The sequence below is a fragment of the Apium graveolens genome, chromosome 3 (assembly GCF_009905375.1).
Source record: "Apium graveolens cultivar Ventura chromosome 3, ASM990537v1, whole genome shotgun sequence".
Taxonomy (NCBI): domain Eukaryota; kingdom Viridiplantae; phylum Streptophyta; class Magnoliopsida; order Apiales; family Apiaceae; genus Apium; species Apium graveolens.
In genome coordinates this window covers 187,068,436-187,083,631 of record NC_133649.1, presented here as the reverse complement: position 1 = coordinate 187,083,631, position 15,196 = coordinate 187,068,436, and the positions used below count along the sequence as shown (strand labels likewise).

At 38.1% G+C, this 15,196-nt stretch overlaps 1 non-coding gene across 1 annotated transcript; it reads left to right on the top strand.

Annotated features, from left to right (window-relative positions):
• The first annotated feature begins 13,623 nt into the window (after positions 1-13,623).
• On the top strand, positions 13,624-13,728 carry LOC141715583 (small nucleolar RNA R71). The gene has a single exon (XR_012572340.1). It is a non-coding gene; the product is annotated as a small nucleolar RNA R71 (small nucleolar RNA).
• The last annotated feature ends 1,468 nt before the right edge of the window (positions 13,729-15,196 follow it).

The window sequence follows — 15,196 nt, the reverse complement described above, 5'->3', positions numbered from 1 at the left end:
GCAGTGTCCCTACCAGGAAGGAACACTGGGTTTAAGCGTCCAATGAGTGTGAGTGTGAGCCAGGGCGGCCAGAAGTCAAGAATGTCCTATTCCAACCAGTCTCGACCCCCATTGCCAGCCTGTAACATATGTGGAAGGAATCACACTGGTGAGTGTAAAGGAAAGCCATGTAACCTGTTTTAAGTGCGGTCGGGAAGGCCACTACTCAAATAAGTGCCCATCATCAACCCCTGCCGTCATTCCAACCGCCACTTGTCATCAGTGCGGACGCCCAGGTCATTGGAAGAGGGAATGCCCAATGAACAAACCAGCAGCTTCGGGAGCAAGCAGGGCTGCTTCCAATAAGCCACCTACTGCGAGGACTTTCAACATGACAGTCCAGGATGCTATGAAAGATTCAGATGTGATAGCAGGTACCCTTTCTCTAAATTCAGTCAGTGCAAATGTTTTATTTGATTCGGGAGCAACTAAATCTTTTATATCAAAGGACCTTGCGCGTAAGTTAAGACTTAAGGCTGAACCCTTGATAGAACCCTTACAAGTAGAAATAGCCAATCATGAAATTATTCCTGTTAACCAGATTCACCCCGCCTGTGAGATAGGCATAGGGGAGCAATCTTTCAGTGTTGATCTGATTCCTTTTAAATTAGGGGAGTTTGATGTGATTTTGGGAATGGACTGGCTATCTAGCAACGATGCTCAGATAGACTGTAAAGGGAAGAAAGTTAAGTTAAATATCCCGGGAAGAAAGAAGTTATATTTAGAGGAAAGAGGCAGACGCAGAAATTTTTGACTATGGCTCAGGCCAAAAGGATGCTACGAAAAGGAAGTGAGGCTTACCTAGCCTATGTGGTGGACACGCAGAAGGAGGTGCCCAACTTACAAGATATTCCAGTAGTCAACGAATTTGAAGATGTATTCCCACAAGACCTTCCGGGATTACCACCCGATAGAGTGATTGAATTTGCTATTGAGTTGGCCCCAGGGACGGCGCCAGTTTCAAAAGCACCTTACCGGTTAGCCCCGTTAGAAATGAAGGAATTAGCTATCCAATTGCAGGAACTCTTGGATAAGGGTATGATAAGACCCAGTGTGTCTCCGTGGGGAGCACCAGTTTTATTTGTTAAGAAGAAAGATGGGAGCATGAGGTTGTGCATAGACTATCGAGAGTTGAACAAGCTAACCATAAAGAACAGGTACCCATTACCTAGAATAGACGATCTGTTCGACCAGCTAAAGGATGCTGTTTATTTTTCCAAGATCGACCTGAGAACTGGATATCACCAACTAAAGATTAAACCCGAAGATATTTCCAAGACAGCGTTCCGTACCAGGTATGGGCATTATGAGTTCTTGGTAATGTCCTTTGGATTAACCAACGCCCCAGCGGCTTTCATGGATTTAATGAATAGAGTATTTAAGAAGTACTTGGACAAGTGTGTGATAGTTTTTATCGATGATATTTTGATCTACTCAAGGACTGAGGCAGAACATGCAGAGCATTTGAGGATAGCTCTAGGAATACTCAGAGAGGAGCAGTTATATGCCAAATTCTCGAAGTGTGAATTCTGGCGGAATGAAGTACAGTTTTTAGGACATGTGATCAATAAAGAAGGAGTATTGGTCGACCCCTCCAAGATAGAGGCGGTCTCAAATTGGGAAAGGCCAACCACACCCACAGAGGTAAGGAGTTTCATAGGATTGGCCGGCTACTATCGTAGATTTGTTCAGGACTTTGCGAAGATCGCAGCCCCTTTGACACGACTTACTCGTAAGACAGAGAAGTTTGAATGGACGGAGAAATGCGAGAACAGTTTTCAGGAATTAAAGAAAAGGTTGATAACGGCTCCGGTATTGGCATTGCCGGACGGAAAAGGAGATTTTGTGATATATAGTGACGCGTCGCACAAAGGATTAGGATGTGTGCTTATGCAGCACGGTAAAGTTATTGCGTATGCGTCGAGACAACTGAAGGAATACGAGGTTAGATATCCTACTCATGACCTTGAGCTCGCGGCAATAGTATTTGCTTTAAAAATTTGGAGGCACTACTTGTATGGAGAGAAGTGCGAGATTTTCACAGACCATAAGAGCCTCAAGTACATATTTACGCAGAAAGAGCTCAACATGCGCCAGAGGAGATGGTTAGAACTAATCAAGGACTATGATTGTGAGATTCTCTATCATCCAGGGAAAGCCAATGTGGTGGCTGATGCCCTTAGTAGAAAGGAAAGACTCAGAATGATAACGACTTCGGAAGAGTTGATAAGGGATTTTGAGAGAATGGAAATAGAAGTAAAGGTAACCGGAACCGGAACTGAAAAGCTTTTTGAGATCTCAATGCAGCCAGAGTTATTGGAAAAGATCAGATTGTGCCAGGAGAAAATAATGAATGAAGGCAGAGAGTCAATGACTGGAGAGGAGATCCATACTGAGAAAGATGATAAAGGGATAATGAGGTACTCCTACCGAATTTGGGTTCCGAATGTTCAAGAACTTAAAGATGAGATTTTGGATGAAAGCCATAGTTCAAGGTATTCCATTCACCCGGGAAGTACCAAGATGTATAGGGATTTGAAGGAATATTACTGGTGGCCCAACATGAAGAGGGACGTAGCAGAATGGGTAAACAAGTGTTTGACTTGCCAAAGAGTAAAGGCAGAGCACCAGAGACCCAGTGGACTTTTGCGACCCCTGGAGATTCCCGAATGGAAATGGGAACAGATAGCGATGGATTTTGTTGTAGGCTTGCCAAGGACGAAAGCCAATCACGACTGCCATTTGGGTAATTATAGACCGACTGACAAAGTCAGCTCATTTCATTCCTATCAATGAGAGATACACAGTCGATAGACTGGTGGACATTTACCTTAAGGAAATAGTGACACGACATGGAGTCCCAGCGTCCATTGTCTCAGACCGAGACCCCAGGTTCAACTCCAGATTTTGGAGGAGCTTTCAGGAATGTGCGGGGACCAATTTAAATATGAGTACCGCGTACCATCCCCAGACGGATGGACAGAGTGAAAGGACCATCCAGACACTAGAGGATATGTTGAGAGTCTGTGCAATAGACCTTAAAGGAAGTTGGGATGATCACTTGCCGTTGATCGAGTTTTCTTATAACAATAGCTTTCATGCTAGCATCGGAATGCCGCCTTATGAGGCCCTGTACGGAAGAAGGTGTCGATCTCCCTTGTACTGGGATGAAGTAGGAGAGCGGAAGATGCTCGGACCCGAAGTGGTCCAAAGGACCAAAGATATAGTGGATCTTATCAGAGGGCGACTTGTAGCAGCCCAAGACAGACAAAAGAAATATGCAGACCTAGCCCGAAAGGACAAGGAATATGAAGTAGGGGACTTAGTACTGTTGAAAGTATCCCCTTGGAAGGGATTAATGAGGTTCGGAAAGAAAGGAAAACTAAGCCCAAGATACATTGGACCTTTTGAGATATTAAGACGGATTGGAAAGTTAGCTTACGAGCTAGCCCTACCCCCTAATTTGCAACAAGTTCATAATGTGTTCCATGTGTCAATGCTAAGGAGGTATCATCGGGATGCCAGGCACATAGTGGAGTACGAGCAGGTGGATATGCAGCCAGATCTAACTTACGTGGAGAAGCCAGTAAGGATTATGGATAAGAAGGAGCAGGTGCTTCGGAACAAAGTGATCAAGCTAGTCAGAGTACTATGGCAGAATCATAATGTGGAAGAATCAACTTGGGAACTAGAGAGCACAATGCTAGAAAAGTACCCCCATTTGTTTTCTGTTTGATTCCGGGACGGAATCCTTTTAAGGAGGGGAGACTGTAATAACCCCAAAATTTTCAACTTTTTGTAACCCTTGTGAATAGTGTTTTAGCTGAATGAGAAAACTTTTCACGCCACACTATGTAGGGGTTCTGTTATGGATATTCTGGGATATTATTAGTACTCTATGAAGTATATAAGTGTATGTAAAGATCGTCAGAATCCAATTCCGAACACTTTGGTTTTTCCCGGAAATCCACAAGATACGGAGAGAATTGAGTATAAGGTAACAGGATAAAAAGGATTTAAATTAAAGGATTATAATAGAGGATCATAAAAAGGAATATAATGTATTGAGAAAGGTTAAGGGAACCTAAGTAATAAGATCCCGGGTATGATCCTTCAAACGATAAACGAGAACGAAAGTTAAGCGAACCGTATAACAGATCAGCGGTCATTAGGCAAACGATTAGGAAGTTAATCAAAGGGATTAGTGGGAATGATGTCATCCAACCAATAGAAAGAGGACAAGGAAGGGAGGATGACATCATGAGGATGACACAAGCATGACATGGGAAGGAAGGAGGTGTGGTTGAATTGAGAACCACACAAATTCAAGGGCAAGAAGGTAATTGACTAAAGCAAACACAAAAACAAATCAACCAAGCCAAGTAAAATCATTTTCATCAAAAATCAAAAAGCAACCAAGGCTTGTTCTTGAGAGCTCTCGGCTTTTTAGCATTTTAAAGGCAAAGAATTTCAAAACTCAAGATCCAAGCCTCCTAAATTGGTAAGATAATTCCCTAATCATCTTCATGCTTAGTTAGGACTATATCATGAGTTTAAGCCATTAATTCCTTCTCAATCTTCTTCATTTAATCAAAGAAGAAGACAATGAATAGTGTTTTCAAGTTTTTAACTTGAAATTTTTCTTGTTTTTCTTGAAGATCCAAGCATTCTTAAGACTTCTCAAAGCTTCTTAAGGCTTCCTAGCTCCTCCCACCACTTCAAGGAAGGTATACCATCTCCAAACCCTAGATTCCTATATATTATAAGATGATTTTGATTAGTAGGATGATATTGTAGCTTGTTGTTGTGATTTAGAGTTTGGGATTTGGAATGGTAGTGAAATGGAATGGTAATGTTGTGGTTTTGATTAAAAGAACTTAAGTATGATTAAAGTTAAGTTTAGGCATAAGTATGAATGATTAAATTGAATTGGTTGGGGTTGTTATGATGTGATAAGGATGGATGTTGGTTGTATGTTGGATTTGAGGTTGATTTGGGATGGTTTTGAATGGTTTAAAATATTGGAAATCGCGTAAACATAGCCGTCGTAACGTCCGATTTTCTTTGGACTGTTTTTGTGCATAGCATTAGGACCCGAGAACCCCCTGCTAGATTATGACCACTGCCATGTTTAGATAGCTCATGTTACGAGCTTCGTTTTGATATGTAGTTCGTTCGATTCCGATGCACGGTTTAGGAGAAACGACCGTTTCAAGTAACGGCGTTTCGCGAACGAAACTTTTTCCCTCGCCTTACTTTGAAACATAGGTTAAAGACCAAAAAGGGTTAATTAATGTATGAAACATTTATGGTAAGTGTGTTAGGCAGTTGGTAAGACACTCGCGAAGGAATCGCTTTAAAACTCGTAAAGGTTAAATTATTAAAAATGGTGGAGCCGAGGGTACCCGAGTGACTTAAGCGAAATCAGTGAGCGCAAAACAAGCGTTAGAGTCTAAGTTAGTTAAAGTATAGATTTACAAGTGATTTTGGTTTAATTCCAACTTACTTGTTGTTTATAGGTTACCAGACTCGTCCCGAGCCTTTTATCACCCCAAGTCGCTCAGGCAAGTATTCTATCCGTTATACTGTTGTTGTGATGTATACATTTGTATATGCATGATCTTGCGATAAATGCATATTGGTTATTTAGCAAATTCTTGCGATATATTGTAGCATGTGATATGGTATATATGCATGCCTGTTTCATATTCTTGAAATATATATCTGTTGGTTCAGTTGATAATACCTATGCTAGAGAATAGCGGTAACTTGCATATACCCTTAGTATAGGGACCCAAAGGTGAAAATAATTTCTAAAACCGGGAGTCGAGGATCCCGAGTAGATTTTGTATATATGGATATATATATATATATATTTATATATATATATATGGTTATAGTTTTCCAAACTATTAATCGAATAAGGTTTATTCGATAACTTTAACTTTAATTTATTTATTGAATATATTTGAATATTCATTCGAGGGCTTATGACTCTTTTATATTAGTTATTGAATAATTATTTGAATATTCATTCGAGGGCTTATGACTCTTTTATATTATTATTGAATAATATTTGAATATTCATTCGAGGGCTTATGACTCAGTTTATATTATTTAATGAATATTATTTGAATATTCATTTGAGGATCTATGACTCCGATTATTTGCTGAGGTATATTCTTTATTTTATTAAAGAATAAGGTGTCAATAATCAAACTTATTTTCGATTATTCAAATAAAGATAATACTTTCATATAAGTATATCTTTGGTTATTTAATACTCGTTTCAAGTATAAGTTTTAATACTTCTACTTCAATTATTTTTATAAAGATTATCCTTTATGGGAATATTATTTAAATAATAATATTCAGTCATTTTCTAAATATTCTGGGGACTGATTTACTTCATTAAATCAGCTTTACTCCAAAACACTCTATAAAGTGTTTTCGAGTCTTCAAAATGATTTTTAAAGTTAGAGCGGATCCCAAAACTCATTTTTATATTTAAGATCTTCCTTTTTAAGGGGATTTAAATACTCGCTCAAAACCTGGGGAATCCGGCTCTGTGGTGTATTTTATATTCGCAACGAGGTTGCAGTTTTGGTAAATGAATTGATTACTTGCCCAATGTTCGGGAAGTAAGCCCATCTAATTGAGTCGGCATAAGCGACAGGCCGGGGTACGGTCTATTAATGTGTAAGTGGCTGGGTGGCAGTCCATCAACGCGTAAGAGGCCGGGTGGCGGTCCAGCACAAGGTCCTTATGAGGCCAGGGTGATGACCGGTGGGGGATTCATCCATCTACTAGTAGAAAAGGTTACTTATTGGTATCTTTGCCTGATCAGCAAGATATCTGGTTATGCCAAAATTCTTTTCCTTTCCAAAATTCATTGGATGTTTCAAACTCTGTTCATACTTTACATAACAGAGGTTCCAGGAAATGTTTAAGAGATATATATGTGGATATATATATCGGGACTAAATAAAGTATCTCGTAACTTTTTTCATTCAATAATATTTCAAAGATTGAATCTATTCAAGTCTTAACTTGTGGTCTCATCTATGGGATGTTTTTTCTTAAAACTTATAATACTTTGAACGGTGGTAGTTCAAGTAGCTTATAAATGATATAAGTGTAGTGAAGTATTGGTAACTTCATTCCTTGTTTTTACTTATATCTAGTAAGTAATTATCTTGCACTATGATAAGATTCTAGTAAGTATCCATTTAGATACTTATATTATTGTTATCACTATGTATTAATCTTGCGAGCTGTAAGGCTCACTCTTGCTTTATTTTCTTCATCACACAACAACAGTTAGGAGAGATGGCCAGACTCCAGCAGACCCAGCGCAAGCGCGTGGGAAGCGTTCCCGCATTCTTCCCGATGATGTTGTAGCTGCTATAGCTGCAGAGGTAGATCCATTGTAGTTCAGACCATCTACTTTTGAGAATCATATTATGTATAATTATAACTTGTGGCAGATAATGGCAATTAACTGTAAATTTATCAAGTAATCATTTTGGGTTGTAATAACTTTTAAATTGTGGATTCAAAGACTTGTACTTATTTAAATTTCATCTCTGAGGACTATAACGGGTTTGTGGTGTGTGTTAGTGTGGGGTCACAGCATAAGGTTATTATTATTAATTAAGTGAAGTGATATTGTGGAAAGAAAGACCGTGACAACCCGGATCCCGACCCCGGATCTGGGGGTGTTACAATCAATAAAACTCGTATTTTCGATAAACGGGATCTTTTATTAAACTATCACAATTATCACCTCGTAACACGTGTAACCAGGCGCTGAGACCAAGACCGCAGTACAAATTGTACTGATTTGGATATTTATCCCGAAAACCGATACGTTTGGATCAGTTTTTAAATAAACGTACCATTTTGTATCTGAAATGATCCAACGGGATACTAATTTTCCGTAAATATAAATAGCCTTTACCGTATTTTATTCCGTATCTAAAATTATTTGCAGTCAGTAATTATATAATTTCCAGAGAAAATACTTATATTCATATAATCTTCGAAAATCAAACCAACTTTTGAAGGTGTTATTGATCTTGTTTGAAAAGCTCGAGTAACCAAATTGAAGGTCTTGAAGAGCTCTACCAGAATCTGTGATCCTACACCTGCAGAATCAAAGGTTTATTTTCTGGAAATTTTATTTATTTTGAATTATTTTTATTAAAAATATGAATTTTGTTCAGATGATTGTTTGAATGATTTGATGATTGCATGTTGTAGAGCTTGTTTTCCTGATGATTTTCATATGTCATATGACTGATTTGGAGTTCAATAACATGTTCAAAATTGAGTTTAATCTTCAAATTTTAAAATTAGGGTTTATAACCCGTATGAATATTTTTAATTGAAATTTGGGGCTCTTTGATTTAGGGATTATTAGCTGTTGGTTATAGTGGGTTGTGTTCCTTATGAAATTTGCAATCGATGGTATATAGCTTGTTAACAGAGGATGTCTGTATCGAAGGGAGTTGTGTTTTGAAGTTTTGTCGATTCACGGAAACCGGCGATGTTCTCGGCCACCCCAGTATTTTCCGGCGACTGGACTGCAAAATTGCAGTTTAGTCCCTGTACTTTTAAAGATGGTGAAGTTCAGTCCCTGAACTTTCAGAATTTGCATATTTTGGATTCCTGTTTTAAAATTATTTAAAAATCATATTTTCTATTTATTTAATTATAAAAATTCATTTTTAATTTCTAAAAATTCCAAAAATATTATTTTAATTCCAAAATTATTTTAATTCAAAATAAATATGAATTAATTAGTTAATAATTGCAGTCAGTATTTAATTGATTAATTGGTCAATTAATTCGAAAATTAATTGATTAATTGATTTAATTAATTATTAATTGATTTTACTTAATTATTTAATTAGATTTCATTATTTAAAAATGATTTAAAAATTCCGAAAAATAGTTTCGAGCTTTAAAATATTATTTTAAATTGTTTTCAAGGCTCGATAATATTACAAAATTGTTTGAAGCTAGATTTGGCCAGCCGAACCTGTTATTACTCCGTAATTGATCCAACGACCCGTTTTAATTCTGAAAAATATTTTAAAATCATTTTAAATACCCGAAAGCCTGTTATGATCCGAGACTCCATTATAAATGATATATCATTGATTGTTTAACGTGTTATGTGTTATATGTGACTTGTTGGTTGACTGTCGGTATATATTCGATGTTACTTGTTTATAGTATACTTTCAATCCGTTAATCGGATTTGGGTGAAACGAAGGGTAGTAGAGAATATATGTTGAATAGAATCGTATGAGTTGAATATTGATAGATGCTTATAATATGTGAGCAGAAGAGGTAAGGCGTAGGAAAAGGGAAACAGATAGTCGAGGAGTAGACGGTTGTGATGAAAGTTAGAGAAGTATAGCAAGCTAATACAGGCAAGTGTTCTGAACTTTCTCGAGATATATTATAGTGGATTGATAGTCCTGTTTTATATTGCAAGTGCTTGAAGGACTGAACCCAAAACCCTGATTCCAGTTATTGATCTTGAGTCGTAAACCTTATTCTTTCTAAACCATTGATTGTTGTACACCCAAATACGAACCACAGATATACGATACTACTCCAAAATACATACAAACTAATACCAAACACTGAACCGAATTATTATACTCAAACCATGGTACCTTATGATTTGAAAGACCAATTCCTGGTAACCCTGAAATATTGATTCCTTTGTTATCCAATTCTTTCATTACCTAACATCCAAGACTTGAAAATACCATATGATCCTTATGCAGATTGAAACCATTTTTATTGAACGTCCAATGTTGTTAATGATTTGTTTATTGCTTATTACTGTTATTCAGTTATTATGTTAGAATTGGATTGTTTTTATAAAATTATGGACCAGATTCGTGGTCAGACCATATAATAGTCAAGTTAGGCCAATGTGTGCCTTGGATCCAGTAGTTAGAGCAGTGTTGTGTACTTTGCTCGGGGTTAGTGCGTGACTGATCAGCAGCCTAACCTTGGTTTTTAAAATGAAAATATAATATCCAATTCAAATAATAATTATTGTTCACTTGGTATCATAACCCTTTTCACTTGATGATCATTATTCTCAGTTTTGTCATTATGACTTGCTGAGCTAGTTAGCTCATTTGTGTGATGTTGTTTATGTTCTTTTCCAGTTAAGAAGGAACTGATTGGTACCGAGGATCCCCAGTCCAGCGCGAGAGCTAGGGGTTCAGGTTGATCGAGTTAAGCTAGTAGGCTTCTTTTGGGATAATTTGAGTTTGTAAAAGTTTGTAATAATGTTAATTACTCAGTTCTGAGTTGGAATAGTTGGGATTTGAACGGTTTGTAATATAAGTAGGTGTGTTTGGCTTGTGTACATACTTAACCTGTTGCGGTCCGTGGTAGTTGGTAAGTAGGGTCCATGCATATATTATTATCTTATTATTGTTAAGCAGGTTAAAATAAGGTGTGTGTGTGTGGACCCCAAACTTCTGACCCGGGTTTGGAGGGCGCCATAATTTAGGGTCTTACTAGCATAGTAAACCACATAAAATATATTGTTCTTCCTTTGCCAAGGACCGCTCCAACTGCTTGTCACTTGCATCGCACATCATTTCAAAAGGCCCATTCCAATCAGTTGCAGTTATGAAAGGTGTTGTGATCAAGCTCTTCTTTAAGCTCTCAAAAGTTGCTAGACGCTTATCATCAAACTTGAAAGGAACATCTTTCTCTAATAGATTACACAATAGTTTAGAGATTTTAGAGAAATCCTTGATGAACCGTCGATAGAAACCGCATGACCAAGAAAAACTACGAATTCCCTTAACAGAAATTGGTGGGGAAGGTTTCAATTACCCCCACCGGATTTGTCCACCTCAAGACCTTTACTAGAGATCTTCTGTCCAAGATGATGCCCTGTTGCACCATAAAGTGACATTTCTCCCAGTTGAGAACCAGATTGGTCTCAACACACCTTTTAAGAACCGCGCCAAGATTTTGCGAACACTCGTCGAAAGAATCCCGAACACAGAGAAATCATCCATAAACACTTCCATATTCTGACCAATCATGTCAGAGAAGAAGGTCATCATACATGTTTGAAATGTGGCAGGTGCACCACATAACCCAAAAGAAACTCTTCTGAAGTCAAAAGTACCAAACGGACAAGTGAAGGTAGTCTTTTCCTGATCTTCTAGAGCGATGCAAATCTGATTATAGCCCGAATATCCATCCAGAAGACAATAGTACTCATGCCCAGCCAACCTATCAAGCAATGATCATAAAAGGAAGAGGGAAGTGATCCTTCCTCGTGACCTTGTTTAACTTTTCTGTAATCCATGAAAACTCTCCACCTTGGACTGTTTGAGTAGGAATGAGCTCATTTTTTCATTAGCAAACAACGGTAATGCCTCCTTTCTTCGGCACACATGAACTGGGCTTACCCAAGAACTGTCAGAAATCGGATAAATAATGCCTGCGTCTAGCCACTTAAGAATTTCCTTCTTCACAACCTCTTCATGATCGGATTTAGCCTTCTCTGTTGCTATAGTCGGATGCTTCCTTTCACTAGCAGAGTTTTATGCATGCAATAAGAAGGGTTGATTCCCTTATATCTGCTATAGTCCATCCAATTGCCGATTTGAACTCTCAGAATTCTCAAGAGCTTTTCCTCTGCACTACCTGAAAGATCAGATGCAATAATAACATGCAAAGTAGATGCATCACCTAAAAATGCATACCTCAAGTGTTCAAGCAAAGGTTTAAGCTCGAGTCTATGAGCTTCCTCAATAGATGGCTTGAGACGTTTTGGCGAATTTTTCAGCTCTTCCAATGCAAGAGATTTAAAAGGCATATCCAGCCTTCGCTTCCAAGGAGAAGCATTCAAATACTGCAATGCTCATCACCTTCATCATCTTACTATCTGAATTCCCCATCAAGGCTTTCTCTAGGGCATCAGACCTTAGCATTTGATCAAGTTCTAAAGTAACCACATAATCGACCAATTCTACCTTTAAGCATCCCTTTATCAGTAGGGAATTTCATGGCATTGAAAACATTAAAGGTCAATCCTGATCCAGTACACGCATAGTGAGCTCACCCTTCTGCACATCAATCAAAGTTCGGCCAGTAGCCAAGAATGGTCTTCCCAAGATTATGGGAATCTTTTTTATCCTCCTCGAAATCAAGAATTACAAAGTCAGCAGGAAAGATGAGTTTGTTCACCTTGACCAAGACATCCTCCACAATGCCTCGTGGATATGTAATAGAATGATCGACCAATGCAAGGACATATATGTAGGCTTGGATCAGGTAGATCCAACTTTTGAAGATAGACAAAGGCATCAGATTGATGATAGCTCCCAAATCACATAAACATTTGTCGAATGATAATTTTATGATGGTGCAAGGAATGGTGAAGCTTCCAGGATCTTTAAGCTTTGGAGGTAACTTCTGTTGCAGCACATCACTACATTCCTCCGTAAGAGCAACGGTCTCCAAGTCATCGAGCTTCACTTTCCGAGAGAGAATACATTTCATAAACTTCGTATAGCTAGGCATCTGTTCAAGAGCTTCATCGAAAGGTATGTTGATATGAAGTTCTTGAACACCTCCAGAAACTTAGAAAATTGCTTATCCAACTTTTGCTCTGCAGCCTCTTAGAAACAGGAGGTGGACGATAGACCTGTTTCTCCCTGTATTACCCTCAGGAGGAGTGTGTTCCATAGTTTATTTTTGATTCCACTTCTGCTTCCTTCTATCTTCATTAGCCACAACTTCATCTTCTGAAACTTGAGATTTTCAGGGTTCGCAACCTTCCCAGACCTCAATATAATTGCCTAACCTGCTTTTGCTTCCTTCTTCCTGGAACTTCTGTGTCACTAGGGAGTGTACCAGGTTGTCGATTAAGCAAGGCATTGTCAATCTTGCCATATTGATTCTCCAGAGTCTGATAGAAACGTTGGCTCTTGCACATGAGCCTCAACTCCTTCAATTCAGATTTTTCATAGATGGTAGTTGTGAAGTTGGAGTTGTTATCTTGGTGCATATTGCAGTGTTGAAAACCAGGAGGGTTAAATTGATTTGCTGCATACTGTTGATAAGGCTGTTGCACCATATTTTGATGTTGCTCCAGCTGAAGTTAGGATGATTACGGTTGTTGGGATGATAGGTGGCTGGAACTGGATGTTGCGACCTCTGAAAGTTGCTCACGAACTAAGCGGATTCACTAGAAATAACACTGCTCCATCTTATGCGCCCAGCACAAAGCTCACAGACACTAGAGAACTGATTAACTCCATAATTAGCCAAAGAATTCACCTTCATCGTTAAAGCTAAGCTGAGCAGCTATAGCAGTAGTGTATCCAACTCCAAAATTCCTGCTACCTTGCCTTGAGGTAATCTATGCGTTGGATTCTGGTATTCATTAGCAGCCATCAGTTCAATCAACGCATAAGCTTCATCATAGCTCTTGCCATAAGGCTCCACTGATGCCGCATCGAGCATGGGTCTAGACTGTGCTCCCAAGCCATTATAAAAGCAGTTGAAATCATCCAGTCAGGAATCACATGATGAGGACACTTTCTAAGCCTCTCCTTATAACGTTCCAAGCTTCACATAAAGATTCTCCTGATTGCTGCACAAATTGAGTAAGAGCATTTTGATGCAGCCGTCTTTGCCATAGGGAAGAATTCATAAGAAACTTTTGAGCAAGATCTTCCCAAGTAGTGATAGAACCAACTGGTAGAGAGTATAACTAGCTCTTAGCCTTGTCCCTCAGAGAGAATGGGAACAGCCTCAGCTTAACAGCATCTTCAAAAACACCACTGAACCTGAAGGTATCACGGATTTTGATGAAATCTCTAATGTGAGTATTGGGATCTTCCGTGAGAGAATCCCAAAACTGTACTGAATTCTACACCATCTGAATCGTGCTAGATTTGATTTCAAAAGTATTAGTCACGATGGATGGTCTGACAAGACTAGACTGATGTCATTAATCTTTGGTTCCCATTGCAATGATCGCTTCTTCTTCAACTTTCTCAACTAAGACTTCTTCTTCAACTACTTCAACTTCTTCCTCCACTTTATCCAATGTTCTCTTGCGAGATCGAGAACGCGTTAGCATAAATGCTTTCTAGAGTACCTGAAACACCAATAAACAAAAAAGTAAGTAAAATATCCGAGGTCAGTGAACTTTAACGACCATTTATGACAAGCAATAAACTAAAAATTAACACTGAGTCCTCGGCAGCGGCGCCAAAAACTTGTTAGGATGAAAACACGCGCTAAAATTACACGCAAGTATATGCGTTCGCAAGTCATATAGAATAATTTCTAGTTCATTCCCACAAAGACTGGTTTAGGTTAATTCAATTTACTTATGCAACAATATAGGTATCGCTCAATGCAAGACAAATAAACAAATTGGGTTTTGATTACACTAAGAGATTATACTAAAATAGCATAATTAAGAGAATTGAGATTGAATTACTTATATGAGACAACATGCGATTCTAACTTCAGTAAATACTTATTTAAAGTCATTTTCTAAACTTAGTATGCAATGGTAATGACACTAATCAGATAAACATGAAACTAGTAAATGCCAACTTTCGTTGTATGAATACCCTGCTACCAAACTTCCAAAAAGATGTAGAAGCTGAATAGACACCAATTATGTTGGGACCTTATGTCTATAGAATTTGACATCATAAAGGTTTAATGCACAAGTTATCTATCTTGATTACATAGGGCAAGTAAGGATGGTTTAAAAGTACTATAACATGCATGACAAATACATGAAACAAGCTAGAATGGCAAGTCCTAACACCTCTATATTCATCGTTTCAATAGAGATAACACGCTATCATATATGTTAGCGAAGCATTAAGACGAATAAGCACAACCAATAGTAGGATATCATACAATCACCACACACGTAGGATCGAAATAATTAACTATAGAAATCCATAAGTAAATTCGTTAGAAACCCCGATAACAATTAGTTCATAACCGAACTCATCATCACGTGTTCCGGATGAAAGATGGTAAAAAAAACTAAGATAAACGAGTCTTATAAATGAATAATATCAAAATACGTTAACAAGAGTATGAGGTTCAAAAAAATAGAGAA